Raw genomic sequence first — 18,730 nt, 5'->3', positions numbered from 1 at the left:
AATGAAATATACACTCTTTAACAAAATACGGACACCTAACTAAATAACCTGTTTCACTGGCATAATTCTAACTAGTTGTATCGTCATAATACCTATGTTCATGTTGGTAATGTTCATTAAATAAAAAAGCAGTCAATACTTAATTTTTTTAACATTTAAGTATAATGTAATAGTTTAATATCGATTGTGGTCCCCTTTTGCTAAAATGACATCTAGCATTCGTCCGGGCATGCTATCGATGATATATTTAATTGTCTCTTGTAGAATACGCTCCCACTACGCATCAATTACATTCCTCAGCTCCCTGATGTTTTGCGGAGCGGACTGCACCGATCATACACTTCGTTATAGAATATCCCAAATGTGCTCCATAGAGCCCATAGGATTCAGTTCGGGATTTCGAGCTGGCCAATCCAAACGACGTATAGATTTTTGTGTAAAAGTTACGTTTTTATTCTTATTTTAGTTAGCCCGACGTTTCAAGACCTTTCCAGCCCTCAGTGTTTGGTTTTAGTTTTTTCCGTCCTTTAGAAAATACAATACCAAAACAGGCTTTAATCATTTGACAATATAAGTGGCATATATAAAGTGTTGTGGTGCATAAAAAGGTTACGACCCTACCCCTTGAATATACGTTTCCACATCGCCAAAACGGGAGCGTTATCGTCCATAAAAATCAAATTTTCTCCAAGAACAGTTGTAAGCGGGTTGTATGCGCAAATTCGGCCTCACATGGAGTACTGTTCTCACCTCGGGGCGGGTACTCCCCAGTACCAGCTTCTTCCATTTAACCGCATACAACGAAGAGCGGTTCGAATCATCGACGATCAAGTCATCTTCGATCGGCTTGATTCTTTGGTGTTGTGACTCTACACAACTCTATGTGGGTTCTCTCTGCAACTTCTACCGCATTTATCACGGGGAGTGCTCAGAAGAGCTATTCGAGATAGTTCCAGCGGCCGAATTCCTCCACCTTCACTCCACGTCAAAATGCAAAATACCAAATGTTTCTTTATCAAAGCTAAACTCAAAAACTAATCACCTATATGAAGCTACACCAAAATGTGTCCATAGAGCGTTTCAATCCTTGAAAACTCGATTATTTGAGAGATAGAATGAATTAGTTCGTAATATACTATTAGTTCGTAATATTTACAATAACCTCTACTAACTCAGTGAAACCATACTAATATATTATTGCTTTTATCATTTCCTATTATTAAGCAACAAAGTATCTAAGACCACACGTACTTGCACGCTATGCTGAAATCGCATTAAGTAAATCTAACAAAACACGAACCCTTGAAGGTAATAGGCCCTTTACAATAACACTAGGCTTCGTCTTATACGAAAAGAGATTGCCTCGGAACTTAGTTCTTCCGTCTAAGTCACAACATGTTTTGTTGTTGCTTAAGCTGTTCGACTTAAATTGTCCCGTGTTTAATTTCCGTCAAGCCTCTAGTCAGATTTTACAAGAGTGACGTCATAATTATTGTTGCTCTGTGGGATTTGCTAGTATATTATGACTGACATTTACATGTATCTTGTCATTAAGTGTTACAACTGCAATAAGGTTGAACAATTTTAAACGTAAATCTTTGCCATATCTTAATTTAAATATCCTTCGCCTTTGCACCAATCTAGATATATTTTTTTGTATGGTGTTCGTTTAAACAACTGACTGATTCTAATTAAAAAAACTGACTATATCCACACGTTCGATTTAATACTTATTTGGAATAGTAGAATAAAAATAAATAGGAAACCTTTATAATTAAATGTTACAATTAATTGCTTGTCCAAACGTGTCCCGATAAGGCAAAGAGTTGCGTCGTGGCCGCGAACATAGTTAAAACTATTTTGAATATAAAACTCCGTTTGTTGTTTAACATAAATGATGTAATGCATTACTTATAACAGTTCATCTAAAAAATACACCTTTAACGCGTGTAAGAAGTATGACTTCAATAATATTTTCCAAATCGGTTAATGATTAATGACTGTATTCTGAGATTGTCTCTAACAGACTCCACATATTATACTCAAATATCCCTAAAAGCGTGCCGTATCTTACATTAAATATTTTTAATGAAACAATTTATGCTCTCTTTCTATCCATGTTACCAAAGCTAAAAAGTTCTTACAATTTTATTTCCCTTGTTTGTGCATACTAATCTCAAAAACGGCTAAACCAGATTTAATGCGGTTCCATTCCAATGAAGTACTCAAACAAAAAAACTTAGTTAAATTAAAATTGTATGCCTAAAAATACGTGGGAAATTTCGCGGGCACCCGCTGATACGTAAATATATAATGCTACAATATGCACAGCTTTATGTTAATTTGATTTGTGTTCAGCTGTTTACATAACTAGAAACCCGGTATTAATGAGTGAAATGTGATTAAATACATGCTCTTTATTGATTTCTATGTAACAAAATACCGCTACTTCCACTAATATTTTAATTTGAATTTAAACCATAAAATTATAATCAATGTCAATTAACTAATGAAGTTGTAGGGTAATATGTTTTCATCTGGTTTTTTTATCCTAAAGGCATTTCTACGAAGAACGGGATAAATAGATATATTAAATCAGTAATATATTGTTTGCAAATATGGATCGATTGATGAATTGTATGCCAATCTTTATAAGCCGTAGGTAAAACAAATTCTATGACCGAAAATTGGTGAAATTGTCAGTGTCGAATTTCAATGATATTATTTTACTACATAATAACTTGTATATGCCGTTAACATCGGACTAGTCGAGATAAGCCAGAACAGACAGAAATAATAAAAAAAAAATCAAATTAAACATATAGAATCGACGCTTTAAACGCGCTTTACTTTCATTTTTAAACATTAAACTTCTGCAAATGTAGGACATGGTTCACTCACACGATTCAATTTTCAGGTTTGCTGAGTAACGGTTGGTGTGGTGACCTCGTTCTGACTCGCTGGTACGTCTGCAACCGATACTCGATACTTGACTAAGGAGCAAGGAAATTTATAATTGGCTCGATAAATTGAATCTCGAAAATTGATTACCGAACGTTGCTTGAGATGGTGTAATATTTGATACGAACAACGAACAGTTAATGGCTTCAACTATTGTGATCGGTAACTACTGCTATTACAACACCTATAATTCACCCTTATGATAGCGGCTTTCATTGTTAATTTTATTGATTTTTTGTATGTGAGTGCCGCAAATTTATTGATTCTAAAAGTTTTGAAAAAGTCGTCGCATTGTGTAACACTATACTGTAAACCATACAAGATTTATTATTAAAATTACATTTAAATTAAAATAGTTTTATTCAAAATAGGATTAGAAATCAATTATTTTTGAACATCAAAAATTACTACTCATTCAAAAGTTTTTGTCTCAGACCTGCGAAGAACGCGCACAAACTCAGCGGACAAGTTTCTGTTGTAAAATTATGTTTTAATAAAATTTATTATTTAAATTGCCTGAGGGCAATCGCTCCATTACCAATCTGTCGTGTCAGTAAGAAATTTGTTTATGTTATAGTAACCTAAAGGTTATATGTTGTGGTAACTAAATAAACGTCTTTTAACAATTATTTTGAATTTTGTAACACGTTTGTTTTAAACACTATCTCTACTCTATCGCCGAACAAAAGTCTAACTAACTAACTGATCTTAACAGGGTAATATATATAGCAAGTTTTTTGTTTGTTCCTGGTGTTAACATTATGATAATCACAGTTAATAAACTACCCATCACATTAGAATAATAATCGTCAGTATTACTTTTTATGATTTTTTTTTGTAAGCATTGATCTTACTTGTAAACTGGTGCTTAAAAGATGTGCTGTTAATCAAGTTTATTATTCAGTTATAATACCTACTGGGTTGGTTAAAGGTTCTCCCATTGACTTAAACCGAATTGAGCAATGCGAATATTGTTACAGATTGTTCACTTCTGCAAGGGAATTTGTTTAATATAAAAAAAACAATAGTGGAATATACTGAAATATATTCGAAACAAACATAAACTCGCAATTCCATCTACTAGGCTCCGTAAAATTGCTAAATCTTTGAAAGTGGATTGTGTTATATTTTATAATTAACTCCCAAATGAAATTAAAATATAACCTATTAAAAAAAATTTAAATGTATCGTAATAAATAAATTAACATCCAAGGCCTATTATAATGTGAAAGATTATTTGAATGATAAAGATAGTTGGAATTAATGTTCTAAATTTTGTTAATGAATATTGTTATACCCATTTGAATGCTATTGTAACTTTTGTACTTCATCCTGACTTGCACTAAATAACATAAAGTTTTACAGTAAATAAAGATTTTTTGACTTTGACTTTGACTATATTAAATGTTCAGCTCAGCGAGAATATAGAACCGACAGACCAAAGGATTGTCGATTCGAAAAAAATACCAATCAATCAACTACATCAAATAATAAAATAACTTAAAACTACTCTACAGAATACAAGCCATTCAATAAGACATGCAAACAACACTCGAAAACGGTACAAGTTTCCAAAACAGGCACCGACTTTGCAAGTACCGGTAAACGCGTTATTTACTGAACAGGTTGCCACAGACGTGCCCAATATTATAACAGCGAGTATAAATAACCATATTGTAATGTGCTGAATATAATTATTGTAGCTCATAAACAAATATATTGCATTGTGATCAGAACATATAAAGATTCCTATTGTCTTTGTTTTTTGTTCAATTGCCAATTCAATGATTGTTGTACAAATACAGACATTGATGTCATGTTTATTTATTATACAAATGTTTTGTCGTTAATGAAGGCTAGTAATTTTTACTTCTTGTATTGAAATAATAATACATATGCTAAATTCCATATCAGTTAATTTATAATAATTAGTGGCCGCCATCGACTTAAAGCTCGTAAATTTGGTGGCAATCAGACTTTGAATCACGTTCTTTAGTTATTTTGTATGTTTCGCTTATTTTTTCGTTTATTTATACACAGAAGTTATCAGTGGTACAGGAAAAGCCATTTTTTCTCTGAAATTCAAGAGTTCAAAAGTAAGTTCAAATTACTTGGAATTGCGAGTACAAACTTGGGACAAATGTGTCAAATCCAAGCTGGTCGCCGCAAAAATTTGTTATAACAATAACATGGATATGGGTTCCATGGTATCATATTATAGTTACAATCTTACGTAACAGCCCTGCCTATGTCTTAGGGTTCTGTATCTCCAAGTGAAATGATCAGGAACCCTTATAGTGATGTTGCGTGTCTGTAAAGGTTAAGGCTGTTTCAAACAAAATCCAACCAGATTTATTTAATAAGTCAAAAAATTATACTTTAACACCACTTGGAAAATGGTTGAGTTTTAATAAAAGTAAGTGTCAAAGTAATAGCATTCATTCTTCATTATTCTTTGTGAAGCGATGTAACAAAAATGTATTAAAAGGATATTAATTTTAAAGTAAAACTTCATCGTTAAAAATATGCAGAGATATAATAAAGTTGTTTGCCTTATTGCCCAGACTCAAGTAATAATTTTCTAAACAACTAATTATGATTTTCATTAAAATATACTACGGTTTTGAACTAAATAATCTCAACATACCGTTACGGAGTTAGATAAAAAATCGGTGTATTTAATTTTATACTTCGTCGTGGAATAAATATACCAAAATAGATTAGTAGGAAAAAATGGCCAATGATTTAGAGAAATAATCACGGCCCATGCTTTTAAATGATCTACTTAAATGTACTATTTACTGTTTTGAAATAAATGTACAAATATCGGCGAATTCCAAAATTTTACTCCGAAGAGGGTGAAGGAGGGGAAAGAAACATTGACTAAAATAAACCACAGCATATAGTAAACTAATAATAATATAATAGTATAACTATATGCAAATTTCAAACTTATTTCCTGATATCTTCTCAATTAATAGAACAATGTATTTGTAAGTTTCTCATCTCTTATGTAACGGACCGTTTGGAAATCGTTCCATATCAAGTCTGTCAGTCTTCTATATTTTAATATTCGTACCCTAATAGGTAATGTATAATCAAGCTGAAATGTTTATTTAGTATGAATATACTATACAAATTAAATTTGGAACCAAGATTTATGAGCGAATTGGGACTCGTGTATTTATTTTTTGTATTTATTAATATTTTTTTAATATAAGTATGTATACGATTCCCTAGACGTAGATAACATATTAACGTGTGAAGTTGCAGAAGCATGAAAGCAGTACTTGTAATGCGCCATTCTAGCTTCAAATTCCAATCGCTGCGATTTCTGATAAACATTGGTTTAAAGTTGAACCGATCACTAATCTTGCGTCGTTCGCGTTGCTTCTAACTTATAGTTCACGTTTCGCTACTTACGACGGTATTTTGTTGTAATGATGCCTCGATCTTGTAAGGAATTTCACAAACACTTGATCTATAATTTAGCTTCTATCTAGAGAATATTCCACAAACTATTTTCTCTAAAATAGAAAAGTTAATTTTAGTCTCAGGTATAAGACAATTAAAAGTACACTATCTTTAATAAAATAAAATTATGTCTTTTGTAGAATTTATATTTACAGATGGTGCCAGTTTTACAGATTTAAAGCTTACACCTTAATAGGTTTTCTATTAATAATGACGTAATCAAAATAGTGAACTTATAATATACGAAACTTTAACAGTCATTCGGTCTAGTAAAGCTGTGTAGGATATTGTTTTTCGCGCGAAAGATTATGAATATCTAACTCAGAAATTCTTATGTAAGAAACCTATTTCTCCCGTTTTGGTGCAAATTCTGCTGTAGATGGTAAATTTGTGATAGCAGCAACACTTGTTTGGCTATTAAAGTTTAACTAGAGCTGTTGCTGCGTTACAGATAATTTATTGTTAACAAATATTGTTTTCTAGTGTAGCCATTTCAACACGGCGTCGAATGCAGTAGGTACATAAACCCAGTGTGGATTTAAATCTTTACATGGATAACAGCACTGAATAGTTTCACTCATCTCTAACATAATTCAACATTGACTATAAATGGGACAATATACGGTAGGCACCTTGAAAGGCCGGAAACGGTCATGTGATTGCTTTTAGGTTGCAAGTTACCATGGTTGGTGGTGATCACTTGCCATCAGGTGATCCTCAATTTCGATTATTTTCTGGTTAGGTACCAGTTAGCTGATGGATAATGTAGCTTAAATGATTCTTTGGAATTAATTTACTATAATATAAGCATTTTGTTTTCTGGTTTAAATAATGGTTGTAACGGTGTGGAAGACATGACGTCATAGGAGTTATGACTAACTTCATTTTGCTATCAATTACAGGCAGATAGGTAATGCCGTTTAACATCAGCTCATTTCGCCAGTTATTCCTTTAGTACATACCTGCTAACATTGGTAGTCGATATCACTTTAAACCGACGTCAAACAATTTCCATAATGATCTTGATTGTAAACGACCCCACAGTGAAAAGGTAAAGTAAAGCTGAGTTATATCATTTGCAATCCAATAAAAATATTAAGTCGAGACCGTCGTGGTTCAGCGGCGTAGTGTTCAGAATAAATTGTCTGTGAATTGGATCAATTAGTGTCTATGTTCCGTAAAATTTGCATAAGAAAAACATTGCCTGCTCTCAAATTTATTGCAGTTTTGAACGTCTCGATGTGCGCCACTCTACTGGAAAGTATTGCAATAACCAATCCTGACAGAAAGATAAGATCTTTATACGCAAATGAAATTTTATTATTATTCTGTTCGTTAACAGTATTCGATCTATGTTAACGTTGTTTGATATTTCATTGGATGTAACAAATGGTTTAACTGTAGCTGTTGTAATGAATGCAAAAAATGTTTAACTGTAGCTTAAAAGAATAATGTTTTAAGAAGTGTTTTAGAAATTACAAACAACTTAACTTAAAATACTACAAACACACCACCTGATTATTGTAGTTATATGATGATAATTTAAATTGAGAAAAAATTTGTACCATTCGAATTGAAATCCTCCTTTTTGAAGTCGCTGTAACAGCGTTATGTCCACAAATATTCTTTCTGAATAACACTGCTAGGCTTTACAACACTCTTCTCGTAACGCCCTATTTATTTCGGTTTGAAGCTATTGAAGTTACTTGGATATTGAGACTTACCGTCCCAAAGAGAGAAGTGGGAAGCGCAAAGTACCCTTCAAAAATTTGGGTTCTTTCTTGTTTGGCGTTGAAAAAACAAAATATTTCAAAACAGTTATGTATAAATCATATGGCAAATTTCTTTTCTTGATAAGCAATGCGTTGCGAACTTATCACTACAATATGGCTGCATTATTAGATGTTCACAATTATTATGAATTCAATCCTCTGTAATAGGTAGGTTTAGATCTTGGTTACCTTAATTGTTTATGACTGTCACTTACATAATGAATATCTTGAATATAGTTGTATTATTACATAGTTCACTACACTATACCAGACGGAGATTTAGCAACCGTGTGCACGTTGCCGTAAAATAATGTTATTGTGATCCTATACATACCATAAGAAGTAGGATCACATAAACAATTCAATTTAATCTTATGCATCAATAAATATTAATTCCGTTAGTATTGTTACATACATACTTTCCAATCCATGCCATTTACAATTTGGCAGCTCTCGCTTGCTTCTACGATCATGCGGTCGACCTGTGCTCCTACCTTACATATATCGTGTAACATTTGCATATCAAAGGCACATATCTTTTCTAATCGAACATCTAATGAATCATTTGAAGTTTCCCTGGTGGCCTTTTATCTAAACCTCTACTCTTTGTAATGTATTGTATTAATTAAGAAAGAAACTGATTTATGACAGGAAGTGATCGTAAAAACCTGAAGTTTCTTATTCACACAGACTTCCGAGAGAAGTGATAATAATTGTAGATTGCTGCTCAAGACATGTATCTTCTTATCTATCTATATACTGTTATGTTCTACCATAGATATGTCCAAAAAACTCACACCAGATATTTTACCCGCTTTAGTTATACTTAATGAATTTAAAATATATACTTATCATAATATTTTCTTTGAGTAACGAATAAATTGCTGTTACAGTTACATGTGTTTTAATCCTTAAAAAACTGTTTTATTTGAATATTTATCGTTTTTACTCTAAGCATTTTTATAACAAGCCCTTATTAAGCTAGGATCATTTACATAAGTAGCTTAAATAATAACGCGTATTACCAACAGATGTGCAATGCTCCTGTACTGTGTTCTAGTGTTACAAGATAGTGTGGCGGTGGTGATCACTTACTATCCATAATAAACTGAGCTGGAAATTAACGTCTTTCGCAATTCAATACGGTGGACTCCTAAAAATGGCCGACGATGACTATGACAGTTAGGTATAATGACAAGAATACGAAAAAAATAATGTAGATAAAAAGTATTTAAAAAACGAGCATACCGTTTAAAATAATTTTATTGTGTGTCGCAATAACAATAATACCATGGTGAGGTCATCGCAGGCCGCCTTGATCTTATCTAAAAAAAAAAGCGTTATTTTAATACATATCTACCGTAATTATTTATACGTTAGTTTATACATTTTTGAAATAATTTTATATAGATATCGTTCATCTAATTGTAAAAGTTTAGTATCACTAAGCACTCAAAATGACTTTTCATATTCATTTAATGACTACGTTAATTTGTTAGTTGATTACAAATATTCCACTTATCGTCGCTTCCAAAAAAACCATTAAAACTTATCAGAAAACATTTGTCAATATTCTACCAACATTGTCTTAAATTAATATCAGATAGTTCAACTCGAGATTGGGCATAATATACTCGTATAGATTATAACTTCTTCTCTTAAGTCTGTATATTGCAGTAAAGCTGTCTTATAAACAATAATAACTGGTATGTAAAAACTTGTACAGTCAAGAATGTAAGAACAATTTATGCATGGGTAAACAGAGATTTTATCATGTGACTGCGCGCGTTAAAATAAATTGTCCAGTTCAATACGAGTGTCATATCCGAGCCGTTGCAAATGTTCTAAACCAAGTAGCACTTGGTTCCTAAATTAGACCACTGTATTGCGAATAAGATTAATTATTCCGAATGTTTATTCTCAATTCGAATTATTGCTACTGATTCGTGTTCGACTTATCATAACTTGTCCGTAAAGGTGGTTAATTGTTTCAAAATGTTCAGATAGAAATAAACATAGTACAGTATTTACTTTGAGTGAATTTAGCACAAAATTGTCAAGATATTTAGTTTGTACAAAAGCACGTAAATTTAAATTTAAATGAGATCAACCGATTTCAGCAACATCAATGTTATTCTCATAATTAATATTAAATAGTTAATTCTCAATGTGACCGAAGTTTTTGTATATTTGTTACCTCATATTTCCGCCGTTTATGGATTGTTTTAAGTGCTTAACTTACCAAACTTTATTAAAAATTATTATGATTTTCAACATGAATATATAAGATCGGTGAAAACATGAACATCTAGTAGCGAATCGTTATTTAAATGTAATATGAAAACCACGATAAAAAGTCCTATTGTCCTACCCCACAATATAATTCCTTAGGACATGACACTAAGAAAGTAGCTGAAATACAAAAGTCTAGCCGTTTCAACACCTGTCAGCTGCCTATTTTTTTATCGCGAATACTGCAGAGCTTAGTCTATTACTTAAGTTTTTTATATGAGCGCCCCATTGTAGCTAAGTCTAATATAATGCCTAGGAATGTTGTCATTTCTACTCCATCAAATTTGTCATAATTATTTTTTATAGGTTAGTATATTGGTTGGTGCTTTACATTTGGAAGTGTAAACCTAATACATTTTGTTTTCCTTTCGTTTAAAAGTAAGTTATCAACATTAAACCAATTTACTACTTCCGCAATGTGGTCGTTTTTATTTTAAGTAACAAAGATGTACCGTCAGCAAACAGTATAATATCATGTTTACTTTGAATAACAAATGGTAAATCATTGACGTAAACCAAGAACAAAAAAGGATACACTTTATATTAAACTACATCTTATTATCTAAATCACAAAATAGTTCCAACGATTTCCATTCCTATCTATTTTAACGAAAAACTTCCACTCTCGTCATTTTTATATCGCCTTTCTGTCTTACGTCCTGTCTACCGCTTCTTCCATGTGTGGGATCCCGAATCTCCTTTACTCCACTTTCCCTTATTATCCACTATAATAAGACCTGTCACCTCGATGGTGAATTTGTTCCAGTGTAATTAATAATTACTGGTACATTTTAGAAATCGCGTTGGAGAGCCCGTTGTGTCATTTTAATCGAGCTCCGCTCCACATCCAAGAGTTACGGGCACAATGGACACACACGCTCTGAACGAGTCCCCTTCGCATTCGTGTCATTTGTAATGAAGTGTACTGATGAAGTCTGCCAATAAATTCCTCGCAATTTATTTCACTAGTTTTATTACGCATAACTTCATATAATAAGGATATATCTGGTCAATTATGGAGTTCTGTTTGATTTTCAGCAGGTCTATATTAATTACACCATAAAAGATTATGTTATTAAAAAGAAGTGTTATTTGAATTGTATCTTACCTACATTTGGTTGTTCTACAAAAATCTTTTTAATTTTTGTATTCAACGGTACATTATAAACGTATTTAAAATCTTTTAACAATTTATTATAATACGATAATTACTTGTACCGTCGAATGAGGACATGTCTAAGAGTCAGGCATGAGTAAGATGAAAATTAGTTGAGATTTAGCAATGCGGGCCTCAATGAAAGTTTCACTTTTCTTGTTTAGTCATTTGATCTTCTTTTTTTAGTAATCTATTTACAAATCCTGATACACACTAATTCGCAACAATTCGTGTCAAATATGTTTGTTAGAGTGTGTACGTGATAGCTTATTTGATTAAAAAAAACTTTTTTGTAGTAATGTGCCCATTAAAACTCTATTTTACTATAGAAGAGGAGGAAAAACGAGCGCACGGGTCACCTGTAGTTAAGTGATCAACGCCGCTCAATGTGAGCTCTTGTCCGCTCATACAACACCAGAGGAATCACAGGAGTGTTTACGGCTAAAAGGCGAAAAGTTTATGCAATTTTAATTTGAAGGCATCCATGTCGTATCGCGCTGGAAACACCGCACATGGAAGCTCATTCAACAGTTTGTAAAAAAAAACGAGTAGTTTTGTAAAAAGTCAATGATTGCCTCAAAATGATTCAGAATTATTTAATATGTCAGTTGAATTAATACCCACTTTTACAAATGGCGCTCTAAGAGAGAAAAAAATTTTTCCTTATCAATAAGAGTCTTTGTTTACTACGGTTACAAATATGTATTGTTATTTTTGTTACCAAAGACTTCTTTATATATATATATATATATATATACTACTAGACAAGGAGTTTTGAATAGGTAACAATTATTGTGTCGCAATTAAGGATCGCGCGGGCGGCCAGAGAGGAGCAGGCATAGTGAATATGACTTACAAACACAGATGTGTTCATGATCAAATAATATTTGTGTGTGAAATGTTTGATGTTAATTCAGATAAGATTCCATGAAATTTACATCAATAACCGTATAAATACGTGCAAACAACAAAAATTAAATATCTTGAATTTGTTTTACTGAAAGTATAAATTGTAAATCTAATCATATGAGATTGTAACAAGATATATAGTACTATCTATATATTGCATGTATGCTACATATAATACGATATAAATAAAGAGTTGTACGTTCCAATAAGAAACTTTCTTAGAAATATGGTATCATAAAGCAAGTAAAAAGTTCACGTTTTATATTCTAGTTTTCCTGGTTTCACAGGAAATAAGTATTTTAATAACGAACGTATATAATTGTACATTTTTCTCCGCATGTTTTTGCCGGAGCTTGGTTGCCAGTGGGTCACATTTTAAACATTCTGGTCCAATTTTTATTTCTAGAATGATCAAGGGAAAATTATCTTTCATGATTGTCTTATGTCCAGTCTGGTTCTAACGTGGCATTACGTGACTGATAGTTTACTACAATTATATATAAGAGCATAAATGAAAACGAAAATGTAGTGTGTCCATAAAATATTTTACATGAGTTCCTTTCTGTGTTGAAATACCAAGAAATACTAATCCAAAATGTATTGAACACTCATAGAAGTGAAATTCAATTATTTTTATTAAAAAAATAGGATATGATATCAATTGAAAATCAAACACTACCACCTATAAGCGCGAATTAAGTTTTGCGTTAAATCTCCTAGAGATCGGCTAATAAATTACATTTACGTTTATGCTTATACGAGTCCTTAAATTTTTTTCCTAACGTAGCGCGCTATACAAGAATTCAAACATTCAGAATAGATTAAAAACGGAGTGGACATTGTACGTCTTTATACATCAATACCATGTGTATGAAAGTACAAAAAGTTTACTTAATTCAATTCAAATATTAAGTACGTTATTTAGGAGAGAAACCGTAGAAAACCTTTCCTTTCCTTTTTGTACACTTTGTGTACCTATTACTCTTGTTCTGTTCAACTCATTATTATGAAATTTTAGACACACGGTGCCAGGGTTTAATACAGGTTATAGGGTATATAGGGGAGATTCTGAGGGAGCTTTTAAATCATAATAAGTCAAGAATAATGAGGTGTGTTAAGGTTCTTAAATTTTGTTTTGTGATCTTAAACACAATCCAATGAGATTTTTGTCAACATCAAACTCTGTAATACGATACCGTCATCCGTCATGTTTGTTTATAAAATCAGCTCTGTATAACGTCATTGTTTGTTCTAGCAAGCAAGTTTTATCAATTAGATAGTTAATTATTTATTCTTGATCTCTCTTACATGCAAACTTAGTTAGGCTCGTCTCGAGTACAAATACGACACTGTGTAAGCAATTGCTTAAAAACTTATGCAATCAAAGTGGCCAAGTAACCTCTTAAAGTAATTGGTTTAATTAATGAACCAACAAGATTAACCGGCGTTAAAACTTTGTAATATTCAGTAACATATAATTTTGTAAATAGGTTCAATTATAAAGAAGATTGAATGGTTTTAATTGACGTTCTTATATGTACTAAGTAAGTTTTATTACTTAGGTGTTGTGTGAAACTTACGATTCAAATTTTATACGTATTTTGAAAGATTCTTTTATTTTTAGTTGAAGTAAAGTAAGTAACCCCCAAAAGAGTCAAGTTTGCGCGTTTACTACTAAACAACCCTATTTGTCATATTATTTCTTCCACGTACTATAAAATTGTGGAATGAGCTTTCTTGTGTGGTGTTTCCGGGACGATACAACTTGGGTATTTTCAAAAAAGCGCGTACACTTTCGACAACACTTTCCTTAAATGCTAGGACTACGATAGTTGCAAGGGATTGTAGGCAACGGTGATCACTTAATACGTGGTGACCCGTACTCACATTTGTCCTCCTTTTATAAAAAAAATTTTAACAAAAAAACATCCGGCTTCAATAACACTATTCCAAAACAATAGATATAATGCGCCCTAAAAAGCATAAAAATAATTGCGTATTTTTATACAATCTAATTAATTAATATTATTCTAGTTACGATTATTGTTATTTTTGGAATCGGTGTCCTTCCGCCGCAACCCGCTCTCGCCTCTCGCCTCCTCACGACTCAAGCACATCTCACCTATAACTATGTATGTAGTAACAAACCTATCTTGGATGACACCGACTACAAAAATTACAATAATCGTAACTGGAATAACATTAATTAATTAGATTGTAAAAAAATACGCAATTATTTTGATACTTTTTACTGCACATTATATCTATTGTTTTGGAATAGTGTTTTTGAAGGCGATTGTTTTTTTGTTATTTTTTTTTTATTTTATGATTTTTAGTGAATTTGAAGTATACTAACTAACAATTTGTCTAAATATATGAAAATATACTAAATTTTTCAATGCAGCAATGAAAGTAAGTACTTTGCAATTTGATTACAGACAAGTGTTCCGTTACTTTGTCATGGATTCCGTGATCAGAACCTAACCAAACTCTTGCCATACTATCTTTGAAGTATATGCTTTCCAATAAAAAAATAATCATCTAAATCGGTTGGCGCGATATTGAGTTATTCGTAAATTTATCATCCACTTTGCTATACGTATGTATAGCAAAATTTAAGACTTTTATGGTTTTCTCATGGATTCCACTGTCAGATCTGGACCAATGGGACCACTTGGGAAGCACCGGCTTTCAAATAAAAAAAGGATTATCAAAATCGGTTCACCCAGTCGAAAGTTTTGAGGTAACAAACATAAAAAAAATCGACTAATTGAGAACCTCCTCGTTTTTTGAAGTTGGTTAAAAAGTAAAGTACTAAATTTCGGGTGTTAAAAGTATGTCTATACCGTATGCCTCTTTTGTACTCTGATTAAAGTTTCATGACATGACAAACCTTCAAAAAAAACTAAAAAAAAGGCCATCGACACTCGTGTGATTCGCACCATCAACCTACGTATGTACGTAAAAATTCTTGTTAGTAGCGTCTGCTTTGTCTTTCTTAATAATAATAAAACCGAGTGCTCATATCATATTCAAATGAAATATATAACAATTTCGCACATTCATGCGCTTGCAAGGTGAACAAAACCGATCTTCATCGCTATCATACGGTAATAGTACTTACATTGAAATGACACAAAGAGGAGAATATTGTAGCCATAAATATAACATTAGTTCCAGTCACAGAATCACTATTGATTGTTAAAGTACTTTCTAAACGAGTTTAGAGAAAGGCTTTTCAGAACTACTACTAATAAAGACTGAAAATAACAATTGCGTGGATAGGTAAAGGTTATGAGTCTAAAGATATTTTTAAATTAGTATTTGCCTTTCTCTATTATTTTTTGGGTCTTTAGTTAAAGGTTATTAAAAATTCTGTTACTATATTATATAATATATACCTAAGAACAGAAATGAAGAAATCTATTTTTTTAGATGCCTTTTTCATGCCTAAGTCTGGTTTGCGGCTAACTTTTGACTTTATAATTTTTAACATTTATGTATGTTATATTTGGTCCTGCTCAATGAAACGGCTGACTTTTGACAATACTTACAAAGGCCGATAGACATCATATGAAAATGTAACTGGATTGAAAAATAAATGTCTGGCCATAAATATTGCTATAACTTACCAATTTCTTATTCAATTTTTTTGAATATAAATTCGGAAATCTAACTCTCATATTTTTTTTGAGCTAAATATTAAATTACAATTGTAGAATGGGGTGTTAAAGAACAGATTTTGCAGAAAAAGTGCGTATGCCATTGATCATCTTCAAGATACTTCAAAAGCTAAGTATTAGTCTTATATTCGTATACCGTACTATTTATAGAGATTTACCAACACCGACACCGATTTACCAACCCGATCTTTTATGGTCTTCTACAGAAGACCGGGGCGGCCGAGTGCTGTTAGATTTAAAAAGTCTGCTAATCCTGCCAAAGCCAGATGCTGCAGAACTCCTATAAGGATTTATCTTAATATTTTATTTAAGTTGTTTAAAGTGAATGCCTGTGGACCCTTGTATAAAATTTGTAATAAATTCCGCTTCTAAACTTCTGGTCAAGTGGCATATTATCATTTTTATAGCAATATATTATCTGGAATATATAAATAGAAATATTATATTTTAAGCAATAGATAAATTAGACATCGAAATACACTTAAGATTTGGAATGAATTGAGGTGAAGTGAAGTAATGCAATAATTGAAGCAAAATATTAAGTTGAAATAACTAATTACTAAATTACAAAATTGTTCGATACTGTAGATTAAATCTTCATCGTTCGATTCGTTTCATCATCCACAATCGGTATTGTGTAAACAGAAGTATAAACAGAGGCCATACGAACTTTAAATAATTAATAAAACTTTCGTGGGACATTATTAACTTTATCTATTTAAATCGGCTTTTTTTATGGAATAGGAGGACAAACGAGCGTACGGGTCACCTGTTGTTAAGTGATCACCGCCGCCCACAATCTCTTGCAACACCAGAGGAATCACAGGAGCGTTACCGCCCCTTAAGGAAGGTGTACGCGCTTTTTTTGAAGGTACCCATGAGTATCGTCCTGGAAACACCGCACAAGGAAGTTCATTCCACAGCTTTGTAGTACTCGGAAGAAAGCTCCTTGAAAACCGCATTGTGGAGGACCGCCACACATCCAGATGGTGAGGATGATATCCTAACTTGTGGCGTGTCGTGCGAAGGTGGAATTCGGCGGCAGGAATCAGGTTAATTTTTTGTTTTATGTTTTATTGCGGCTTATTTTTATAGGTGTTGGTTACTAGTTCCAGACCATTGGGAGGTCCTTTCATCAGGGTGAGTGTTCCTCCGTGTCATCTGCGGTGATGACGAGCACTCAAACTTTTGTGTCACTATTATTTAACTTATGTAATGTAATGGTTATTTAAATTAAAATGAATATTGGCGGTAATCTTGTCACCGTTACTTTTCAGAGCACTAATGCCATCTCAAGGTCATTACTTTTATGACTGACATTTATTTGTATCTATTGTCTTCATTAACCTGTCTTTTTATTTTTATCTGATAACATTTTTAAACTTAACCTCCACGAAAAGAATAGCGTCTTTTATAACGTACAAAAATGTGTGTAATGAAACGTTCAAACACGTGGTTTTAACGTGCACAAAAGTAATATGAAATTCCATTTCTAATTAGTTCTTTATGTTAAAATTAAAAATTTCCAAAACCTCTTTTTTCGAAAATCCAGTTTTCATCAGATCTAAAAAAAATGTGTTTTATTAAACTTTTACCAGACTTCCGAGGTCGAAGAACTCAAAAGCATAGGACAGCCAACCCTTTGAGGTCGAAGAGCTCATAAAAATCGTTATAAGAACAATTTGAAGCGTTATGTATGGTATTAGCGGGTAGTTGCAGGGATGGACTTTAGGGTCAACCGTTTTCATAATTTATTTTCTATTTCCACATAGAATATGTTGATGGACTATAAATACTGGAAAATTATAATTTTCATACAAATGATCAAGCTCAATATTTTTTTTTTAAATTAAAACAAATCTTTGCGTTTAATTTGTAAAATCGATATTTGCAAAATTTAAAATATATCTTTTTATTTTCCTCTTAGGTCTATACTACTATAAAACACTATGGAAAAATGCGATTCCACTACTCGGGTGTATTGAGGCCCTCGACTTCGTCTTGTGCACGAAAATTCTACCCTCGGTAGTATTAGACAAATTTCATCTCTATAATCAAATTGACTACTTTTCACGATAATTACATGTCGATGCTTTTAAATAATAAAAACTCAAGTGTGATTCGGACGAGCACACGAATTGGTTAAAATCGAAATATTTATTTTATTGCATGTAAGAAGCATCTATTCTTTCATAAAATTTTAAATTAAGAAACATTGAATTTTTGTATTCCAAACAAAGTCATAATGAAAACACTAGCGTAGATTAAGTAACTGAACCGTAAAAGGCACGCATTAGCTCAATGACCTCGATAACACGAAGCTCGCAAAAAATATCAAAAGTAGTTTCATAAAAACTATTAGAAAATTCCTCGAGTTTCAATTTTAGGTAATCGTGCCCCCACCAGGTTGCGTAGGGACTGCAGACAGCTTTTTGTGTTGATTTTATGATTGCAAGACAATCAGTCAGTTGTATATTTGTCTA

At 32.2% G+C, this 18,730-nt stretch overlaps 1 protein-coding gene across 3 annotated transcripts in view; it reads left to right on the top strand.

Moving 5' to 3' along the window:
* The window catches only part of LOC126965627 (cadherin-99C), a 222,660-nt gene that overhangs the window by 98,897 nt on the left and 105,033 nt on the right, over positions 1-18,730 (top strand). Inside the window, exon 3 of one of the 3 annotated variants that reach the window (XM_050809294.1) lies at positions 2,918-2,963. The exons of the other annotated variants lie outside the window; for them this stretch is intronic. The gene's annotated coding sequence lies outside the window, so the exon portion shown is untranslated. The remainder of the gene's footprint in view (positions 1-2,917; positions 2,964-18,730) is intronic. 3 annotated transcript variants of the gene reach the window in all.

The sequence above is a fragment of the Leptidea sinapis genome, chromosome 8 (assembly GCF_905404315.1).
Source record: "Leptidea sinapis chromosome 8, ilLepSina1.1, whole genome shotgun sequence".
NCBI lineage: Eukaryota > Metazoa > Arthropoda > Insecta > Lepidoptera > Pieridae > Leptidea > Leptidea sinapis.
Note: the sequence above shows the minus strand (reverse complement) of the source record. Positions and strands in the feature narration are given on the sequence as shown.